Source organism: Penaeus monodon, chromosome 9, assembly GCF_015228065.2.
Source record: "Penaeus monodon isolate SGIC_2016 chromosome 9, NSTDA_Pmon_1, whole genome shotgun sequence".
Classification (NCBI taxonomy): domain Eukaryota; kingdom Metazoa; phylum Arthropoda; class Malacostraca; order Decapoda; family Penaeidae; genus Penaeus; species Penaeus monodon.
Window position 1 is genome coordinate 39,233,164 of NC_051394.1, and position 11,330 is coordinate 39,244,493.

Here is an 11,330-nt window from a genome sequence, read left to right on the forward strand (position 1 = left end):
GTTTTTGGTCAAGAAAGGCATTATATATATATATATATATTATATATATATATATATTATATATATATATATATACTGTGTGTGTGTGTGTTGTGTGTGTGTGTGTGTGTGTGTTGTATATATAGGGAATAGTATGTGTGTACGTACATACATGCATACATACATACATTCATACATACATACATACATACATACATACGTACATACATACATACATACATACATACATACATACATACAACTATGTACACACATACATGCATGCAACATGCTTAATACATACATACATATATAAAACCCCCACACAACACCCACACACACACACACACACACACACACACACACACACACAACACACACACACACACACACACACACCATATTAATATATATATAAAATATATATATATATATATATATATAAAATATTTTAAAATATATATATATACATACATATATACGTACACATATCACACAGACACACACATATACTGTATATATATCTATATCTATATATATTTATATAAAATAAATGTATATACACACACAAAAACACACACCACACACACACACACACACACACAACATATATATTATATATATATATATTATATATATATATATATATATATATATATTTTAATATATTTTATATATATAATGATGATGATGATGTGATAATGCTAATAATAATGATAACAATAGTAATGAAAACAACAATGCTAATAATAATGATAACAATATTATTAAAAGCAACAATGATGATAGTAATAGCAATGATAATAATAAATAATAATAAAAATAACGATAACTGATAACAACAACAACAAAGCCCCATAGTTATGATTCCCAAATTTTGATGTGTTGTAACAAAGGCAAAAAAAAGACAGAATAATAATACAAGAAAAATAGCCCCTGCGTTGTACAAAGAGGCACACAATGCATAAGCATCCTCCCTCCCCCTTGACAAAGACAACTTACAGAGAGACGAAAAAAGAGAGAAATCCTCATATGCTGCCATTACGCATGTGTTCCGGCTGTCGACGTGGAACCCTAACACGCCCAATAAAACTGACGAACGTTTTAAACCCTCTCCGCCCGCGACCGCCCGCGACAGCCAACCCGCCCCACTCCACTCGCAACCGTCCGTGACCGCCCCATTGCCCAAAGCAACATTTCCTTTGACTTAATCACGCACCGCATCTCTGCCGAAATCCCGAGACCAAAGGCAGTTAGCTCATGCTTTATCGCGTCCTGGGAGGCGGCCAGGAAGGGTCAGTATCTGCTATAACCATTATTTGGGCCGCACGGAGTTCCGGTCTGAAGGGAGAGATTGTGGGGAGTGAGGGGGGGGGGGGTATTAGGAGTATGTGGAAGAAGAAGGGGGGGAGGAGATGATATGACGATGATGATGATGATAAAAAAAAAGTGGGAGGAGGGGGAGGAGGATGGAGAGGAAAGTGAAGAGGAAGACGAGCGGGGAAAAGGGAAAGAAGAATAAATAAATAAAGAGAAGGAGGAGGAAATGGAAGATGAAAGTTAAGAGAAAGAAGTAGAGGAAAAGAAGGAGGATGAGAAGACTGAAAAAAAATAGGGAAGAGGAGGAGGAGCAGGAACAGAAAGAGGAGGAGGAAGAGGAGGAAAAAGAAGAGGAGGACGAGGGTAGTAAGATGGGGGGGGAGGAAGTCAAAACCACTACCCCCCCCCCCCTCCTGCATTCCCCCTTCCTCGTCCAGTCCTCGATCCCTTCATTTTAAATTTTCCGGATGGTAACACAGAACTGTTGTAAGTATTTTGAGAGGAGCTGGGTGTAAGTGTTAGTAGTATGGGCTTTAATATTTGTTGTATCATTAATCTTGTTAAATATCGATATCCCAGGCTGTTTCTAGATATCACATACTGTTGTTTATTCATCTTATTCATACTTCTCTTTTCAGCAGTAACAGTCAATTGGTATTCCTAACTTTTTTAATGTAACTTGACTGACATCATGTCCTGGCCAAAAACACAAAATAATTTTGCGCGCATCTTTGTTCAGCACTTATTTTTTTGTTTATTTTCAGCATCATTATATGATTGTTAGATAAATATTATCGTAATGCTCTGTTTTGCCTGATTTTATACACATATCTAATGATGACATCTTTTCAGCACCTTCGGACTACCGTCTCGGTGAATCAACTAACATAAATAAATGTAACCATAACATAATGATGATACTGAGAACGAAAATGATATATGTAATGATAAAGTGTGGAAGTGGTGTTACATTAGACAATTCAAAACCCCTTTTTTTTCTTTGGAACGAGATGTCAAAATCCCCCCACCCCCCCCGCGCTCGAATGAGTTAGGCTTATCCGCCCCCCCCCGCCACGGACGCCACTGCCCCTCTTTCAAGGAGAAGAAAGTCCGTAAGCTCCTTACGATCGCCGTCCGAAGAGGGAGATGAAAAACCGCTTCCTTCCAGAGAGAGCGAGGACGCAGCGCACCAGGACTCAATAGAGATAATACAAAGAAGCGGAAATTATGGATGATTTGCATTCTGGAATAAAAGGAGGAAAGAGAGGAGGAAGAGGGAGGGGACGGGAGAGAGGAGAGACAGAGAGAGAGAGGGAAAGAGAAACAGAAAAGAAAAGAAAGAGAGAAAGAAAAAAAACATTACCGGTGGCTAATACTCAAGCCCTTGTGTATTCACTGCAGAATCCGTAAGACTCAAAATACTCCAAGATCACATATATCAAGCGCCCTTATGCATGTTGTCGGAGGAAATGACATATCATTTAGGAAAGTGATTGTCCAAACTCCTCCCCTTATGTGAGATGAACATAATACGAATTTTCAATGCAAAGCGACGTTTTTCAAAATACTTCGCGCCAAATGCTGTTAGGTAAATTAAAGGTTATGTTGCTAATTTATCCCTGAAGTCACATTCACATATTTAGTGGTATTCAGCTCTATGGTATTTGATTCTTTTCGTGTCCTTGAGTGCAACGAGTAGATTTAGATTTTCAAAAAAACACGTTGATTTCGATATATGTCTGGCACGGCCGAGTGGAGAGATGAGATTTCTCATAAAGTTGGTCGTCGCTTCTCCTTCCTTAATGATGCCCTTTCCAAGCAGCCATTTTGTTTCTTTATGAATATATGAAAAAGTTGATGGTCTGCTTTATTTACCGTAACAGGAATGGTGGCCAGGATCATCACATTTAACATAAATTATTCATAAGAAGCAGACGAAAAGCCAATCCATGAGGGGTTTTACATCGGGTTCGTTTTGATCGAGCGTTATATCCAAGAATTGATCAGTGTAATCCATAAAAACCTCGGGAAGGACGGTTTTCTGGGGGCAATCTGCTTCTTTGTTGCTTTGCAGGCTAGTCATTATGTGAATGTATGGCGTTTTAAATAAGAGATATCTTTTTAAATTGTAGTTGCTTGTTTTCACATTATTTTGATACGTACATAAACAAACCAATCGATACCATAACCTGGTTGCTACTCACATGTAAGCATTGATCCCCAACTATATGTTACGTGTATAAAGGCCTCGTTCCGTAAGTAGATATTGGAAGAAATGATAGAAGGGTTTCACAATATATGCAGGATCAAAGTTTGTATGTTATTGATTTGGGGAACATACGCTGGATCCAGGCGCGAATTGACAGGGTTCCCCTGCCGTTTTACAAGCTCGGGCGCCGTAAAGCAGGATTCCGTGTTGTATACACATAAGATTCCACCCTAGGTTAAAGGCCCCCCCACTCCCCTGTGCTGGACAGTTGATACGAAAAAAGACGTGTTCTACGGGGATACAAGGCGGCCGGCTCCTATAAAGGGACGTTGGCGGAAAATGCGGCATGTTTCGGCCATCATTAGGGGTGGCGCAGTCGGGGAGCAAGGAAGGAGGGCCTACGGGGAAGGGGTCGGCAGGACGCTCGGATCGAAACGGAAATAAATATACAATTTGTTTTAAGCTTTTCTGTACATTCTATCAAACACACACACACACACACACACACACACACTCACCACACACACACACACACACACACACACACACACACACACACACACACACACACACACACACACACACATGTGTATATGCATATTATGTGTGTGTGTGTGTGTGTGTGTGTGTGTGTGTGTGTGTGTGTGTGTGTGTTATTTTGCAGCTGACTAGGGGACCCAGGGAAGCAAATGTGGGAAGAGAGGCCTTATCCTGAAAGTGGATCGGGTATTAACACACACCACACACACACACACACACACACACACACACACACACACACACACACACACACACACACACGCAAAAGCACACATATGTATCTGTGTGTGTTTATATACGGATGTGTGTATCTTGGTGTGTGTCCTTGTGCACATTGTATTTACAGAGTCACTGTCCAACTCACAGAGCTCCAAAGTTGAGAAGAACGGCAAGCCACAGAAGACAAAGGAAAAGGAGAATAACGCACGAAACACACAAAGATGAGAAAAGACTGTGGGAAAATTACAGGGTATTATGATTAGTTTTTGTTGGAATAAACTGACTGATAAGGAAAATATCAACAAGATACATGATGAATAAAAAAAATGATAATGGGAAAATGATCGATGTTTTTGCGAAAAGGGAAATGAAAAGGAAATGATGATATAATGCCAAAAAGAAATAATATTTCATAATTTAGTAAACTCATAATATAAGGATAATGAAAATCATCTCAAAAACAACTTGAAAAAGTTTTTTTAAAAATTAATTTTTTGTCTCACTCTCATTTCATGGAAAAAACGAAAAAACTAACTAAAAACCCAAAAAAAACAAAATGTATAACTTAATACTCAACATTTACATCATTACATTATAGATAAAAATATATGTTGTTACATAATTTTAAATTATATGTTTAAATTTAAAAATTTTTTAAAATTACATATATATACAACAAAATTTTAACATTTTATGTATACATCAAAATATATTTATATAAAATTTTGGGTACATTATTAAATGTATGAATAAAGTATATACATTTTGTTTATTTTGGGGTTTCTTATGTTTATTTTTTGCGTTTGTTACATAGTGAACTGAAAAAAATTAATTTAAAAAACTTTACAACGTTGTTTTGAATGTTTCTTATCCTTTATTTTTATGAATTACTAAAATTATGAATTTATATTATTATCATTTTTGTCTTATTATCATCATTATCCTTTCATTCCATTCGTCAAAATCATTTTATCTTTTTCACCATTTCATTTTTTTTATTACTATCTTTTATCTTGTTGATTTTTCCCTTTTATCATGCATTTTTACCCCAACAAAAACTAATCAATCCCCTGTAAGTTCCCACAGTCTTTTCTCATTTTTTGTGGGGTTTCGTGCGTATTCCCCTTTTTCCTTTTGTTTTCTTGGCTTGCCGTTCTTTCAACTTTGGAGCCTTGAGGGGACAGTGACTCTAAAAAATAAAATGGCAAAAGGGACACACCCAAATACCACACCGTTATAAACACCACAGTTTACTTGTGTGCTTTTCGGTGTGTGTGTGTGTGTGTTGGGGTTGGTGGTGTGTGGGTGGTTTTGGTGTGTGTGTGGGGGGTTGTGGTGTTAATAGCGTCCCTTTCAATTAGGCCTCTCTTGCCACTTTTTGCTTCCCCGGGGTACCCTATCAGCTGCCAAAACACACACACACACACACCCACACACACACCCACACACACACACACACAATATAGCATATACCATGTTGCGTGTGTGTGTGGTGTGTGTGTGTGTGTGGGGTGTTTTGGTGTGTGTGTGTTGTGTGTTGTGTGTGTGTGTGTGTGGTGTTGTGTTTTGGTGTGTGTGTGTGTGGTGTGTGTGTGTGTGTTTGATAGAATTACAAAAATTTAAACAAATTGTATTTTATTTCCCTTCGATCCAGCGCCCTGCCGCCCCTTTCCCCCGTGGCCCTCCTTCCTTGTCTCCATGCGCCAGCCAAATGATGGCCGCACACCGCTTTTTCCCCGCCAACGCCCTTTTATGGAGGGGCCCGCCTTGAAACCCCGTAGAACACGTCTATTCGAAAAAAATGCCCAAAAGGGGGAGTGGGGGGGCCCTTTAACCTAGGGTGGAATCTTATGTTATCAAACGGAATCCTGCATTTAGGCCCCCGAGCTTGTAAACGGGGGAACCCTGTCAATTCTGCGCGGGATCCGGTATGTTTCCCCAAATATAACATAAAACCTTTGTCCTGCTTATTTTGTGCAACCTTCTATCATTTTTTCCCAAAAATTCTACTTACAAAACGGGGCCCTTTTAACGTCTATTTTGGGGATCAAGTTTACATGTGTTAGCAACCAGGTTGGGGTTGATTTTTTTGTTTATGTACTATCAAAAAAATGTAAAAAAACAAGAAACTAAATTTTAAAAAGATATCTTTTTTTTAAAACGCCACTCATTCACATAATGACTACCCCTGCAAACACAAAAACGTTGCACACCCAGAAAACCGTCTTCCCGATTTATATTCATGATAAATTTTTGGATAAACGCTCGAAAAAAACAAAACCGATGTAAAACCCTCAGGTTTGGGGCTTTTCGTCTGTCTTCTTATGATTAATTTTTTTAAATGTGATGATCCTGGCACCATTCCTGTTGTGTCATAAAACCCCAACTTATTCTTATTTAAAGAAACAAAATGGCTGCTTGGAAGGCTCTTTAAGGAAAGGAGAAGCGACGACCAACTTTATGAAAAATCTCATCTCTCTCACTCGGCCGGCCCAGACTTTCGAAATAAAGTGATTTTTTGAAAATCTAAATCCTCGTTGCACTAAAGGACACAAAAGATCAATACCTAGAGCTAAATACACTAAATTGAATGTGACTTCGGAAAAATGCAACAAACCCTTTTTAATTTACCAAACAGCATTTGGCGCGAAGTATTTTGAAAACGTCGTTTTGCTTTGAAAAATTCTGTATGTATGTTCCTAATAAGGGAGGTTTTTGGACAATCACTTTCCTAAATGATATGTCTTTTCCCCGACACATCATAAGGGGCGCTTGAATATTGATTTGGAGTATTTGAGTTTTACGGTTCTGCAGTAAAATAACAAGGGCTTGAGTATTAGCCCCGTAATGTTTTTTTTTCTTTCTCTCTTTTTTTTCTTTTCTGTTTCCTTTCCCTCTCTCTCTGTCCTTCCTCCTCCGTCCCCCCCTCTTCCTCCCTCTTTCCTCCTTTTACCCCAATGCAAATCACCATAATTCCCGTTTTTTGTTTTATCTCTATTGAGTCCGGGTGCCTGCGCTCTCGCTCTTCGGAAGGGAAGCGTTTTCATCTCCATTTTCGGACGGCGATCGAAGGGCTTAGGGGACTTTCTTCTCCTTGAAAGGGGGGCAGGGCGTCGTGGGGGGGGGGGGGGGGGAAAACCTAATCATTCGAGCGCGGGGGGTGGGGGGTTTTTGACATCTCTTCAAAAAAAAAGGGGTTTTAAATTTTTAAATGTACACCACTTCCACTTTATCATTACATATATCTTTTCGTTCTCAGTATCTTTTATTTTTGGGTTTACATTTATTTTTTTAGTTGTTCCCCGAACGGTAGCCCGAAGGTGCGAAAAATGTCATCATTAGATTTGTATAAAATCAGGGAAAAAACAAGCATTACATAATTATTTAACAATCATAAAATGTTTCTGAAAATAAAAAAAAAAAAAAATAAGTGCTGAACAAAGATGCGCGAAAAAATTTTTTGTTTTTTTTGGCCAGGACATGATGTCAGTAAAGTTACTTTTAAAAAGTTAGGAAACCAATTGACTGTTACGCTAAAAAAGAGAAGTATGAATAAATAATAAACAACATATGTATATTTAAAAACAGCCGGATACGAATTAAACAAGTTAATGATACAACAAATATTAACCCCCATACTCAACACTTACACCCAGCCCTCTAAAACTACTTACAACAGTTCTGTTTCCACCCGGGAATTAAAGTAAAGGGGGATCGAGGATGGACGAGGAAGGGGGAATGCGGGGAGGGGGGGGGGTAGTGGTTTTGATTTTCCCCCCGCCCCATTTACTACCCTCGCCTCCTCTTCTTTTTTCCTCCTCTTCTCCTCCCTTTCTTTTCCCTTTTCCTCCTCCCTTCCCTTTTTTTTATCGTCTTTATCCTCCTTTTTTTCCTACTTTTCTTTAAACTTTCATTTTCCATTCCCCCCTTCTCTCTTTTATTTATTCCTTCCCTTTTCCCCCACTCGTCTTCCTCTTCATTTCCTCCCCATCCTCCTCCCCCTCCTCCATTTTTTTTTTCATCATCATCTCGTCAATCATTTCCTCCCCCTTCTTCTTCCCATACTCCTAATACCCCCCCCCCCCTCCTCCCCAAAATCTCTCCCTTAGCCCGGAATCCGTGCGCCAAAAGGGTTTTAAAATATGCCCTTTCCCGGGCCGCCCCGGACCGAAAAAAGCCTGACTAACGCCTTTGGTCTCGGGTTTTCGGCAGAGATGGGGGTGCGTGATTTAAGTCCAAAGGAAATGTTGTTTGGGGGAAAGGGGGCGGTCCGGACGGTTCGAGTGGAGTGGGGGGGTTTTGGCTTCGCGGGGGGTCGCGGGCGGAGGGGGTAAAGCTTTTGTCCGGTTTTTTTGGGCCCCGGGTGTGAGGGGTTCCACGTGACGCCGGAACACATGCGTATGGCAGCATATGAGGATTTCTTCTTTTTGCGTCTCTCATGTAAGTTGCCCCTTTGTAAAGGGTGAGGGTATGGTTTCTTACCATTGTGTGCCTCTTGTACAACGGGGGGCCTTTTTTTCTTGTATTATTTTCTGTTTTTGTTTTGCCTTTGTTAAACCCAATAAATATGGTAATCAAATATGGTCTTGTTTTGTTGTTATCGATCGTTTATTATTATTATCATTTTTTTATCATTGCATTACTATATCATGTTGTTTTTTAAAATATTTTTTCATTATTATTAGATTGTTTTTTTCATTACTATTTATCTTTATTATTAGCTTATCATCATCACATCATCATTTATATAAAATTATTATATTATATATAATATATAATATTTTTAAAATTATATATATAATATATATATATTTTGTGTGTTGTGTGGTGTTGTGTTTTGTTGTGTGTGTTGTGGTTAAAACATTTGTTTTTATAAAATTTATATAGAATTTTATATAAAAGTATATGTGTGGTCTGGGCAATGTGTCTATATATTTTTTTATATAAAATTTAATATAAAAATATATATATATAAAAATTTATATATATAAAAATATATAAATGTGTGGTGTGTGTGTGTTGTGTGTGTGTGTGTGGTGTTTTGTGTGTGGTGTGTTGTGTGTGTGTGTGGGGGGGTGTGGTGGGTGTTTAATATGTTGTAGTTTTTAAGATGTATCCCTGCATTTTGTGTGTACATATGTTGTATGTATGTATGTATGTATGTATGATGTTTTTATGTACTATGTATGTATGTATTAGTATGTTGAGAGGTATGTATGCAGTATGTACGTACAAAATACATTTCTATATTAACACCACACCCCACACCACACACACACACACCACACACACACTTTATATATATATATATATATATAATATATATATAAAAATTATATATATTATAATAAAAACCCTTTTTCTTGCTGATCCTAAAGACATACAAAGAAAATTCCTGATTGACTGTAAGATGTGGGTGTCCTGTCCGAGACTATTGACTGAAAAAAATTGGATTTAGGTACAAACAGAAAAAAAATACTATTCTTTTATGAAAAAACGTGTTTAAAGTGTCCTATTTTCGAAATGTTGACCCATCTTCCTTGTTCCCCCGACCTGGCACCCTCTGACCTCCACCTTTTCCCACTTAAGAGGAAGCAGCTGCGGGCTCTCTCTGTCACTCATGACCAAGGAGAAAGGCCATGGAGATTCCAGAGGGATTCAACGCAACCTTCTTCAGGGACGGGTCTTCGCAGCTGAAGATAGACTGGCGAAGTGCATCAAGTCAAGGGCGACTACGCTAAAAAGGTTAAAAAAGGTTTTAATAACCTGTTTCTCAAAAAATTTCTAAAATTACAACAAGGATACATTTAACACAATACACCAGAAAAACAACATCACACACCACCACAACACCCCAAAACACCCCACACACACACCCACAAAAAAAAAAAAAAACAAAAAATAAAATTATATTATTTTTATATATAAATATATCCTTTTTATTATTTTTAAAAAACATAAATTTAAAAAAACAAAAACCCCCAAAAAAAAACACCCCACACACCCCACAAAGTAAAAAAAAAAAAAAAAAAAAACCCCCCAAACAAAACAATATATATATTATATATATATATATATATATATATTATATATATAATATAAATACATATACATATAAAAATAATATATATATATAATTATATATATTATAATATTATATATATATATATAATATAACATTAAAATTTTAATTTTTTTTTTTTATTTTAATAATAATTTTAAAAATACATAATCATACCCTTTTTCTTCTTGTTTTTTTTTTAAAATTTTTCTATAAAACGCATTTTTACATTTTTCATGCTTTTTTTCTTTATAAACCCATCTCTTTCTAAAAAAATAGCTTTTTATTTTTATTTTTATCGGATTTTCTCTTTTCCCCCCCGAACTGAAAAACCCCACCCTCTATTTCCTTTTAAAATTTTCCCCAGCCTTAAAATAAATAAACTTAAATCTTTTTGTTCATTAAATTTCATTTTGGGAAAAACTAGAAAAAACGAAAAAAAGTAGAATCCTTTTAATTTTTAAAAACTAAACTTTTTTTTCCCCCTTACCTTTTTTCTCCCGCCCTTTCTTTTCTTCAAAACCGCTAAACGTTCTTTCCCCCTTTTTCAAACGGGCTCAAACTGCCGTTCCCCCCCCCTTTCCCCTTCCCCTTTCCGCCCTCTCCCCCCCCCTCCCCCCTTTTTTTTTTTTTTTTTTGTTTTTTTTTTTTTTTTTTTTTTTTTTTCCCCCCACCCCGCCCCCTTTTTCCCCTCCCCCCTTATCCTTACCGTCCCCGGTTTCTCCAAACCTGCCCCCTTACCGCCCCCATCCCCTTTTCAGTCCCCAAGCCTTTTTTTCCCGGGCAGGGTTGCCCAAAGGTCCGTTTGGGGCCCCTTGGGTTTTTTCTTCGAAAGGGGGGGGGTTTTCCCCCGGGGGTTTTTTGGGGATTGGAAAAAAAATTAAGGGGAAAAGTAGGTTTAGACTATTTTTTAAAAATAATGGAATGGAAAATTTACTGGGGAAACCAAAACGAATTTTCTTCCCCTTTTTTTGGGTTTCCGGTGGTTGCAAATACGGTTTA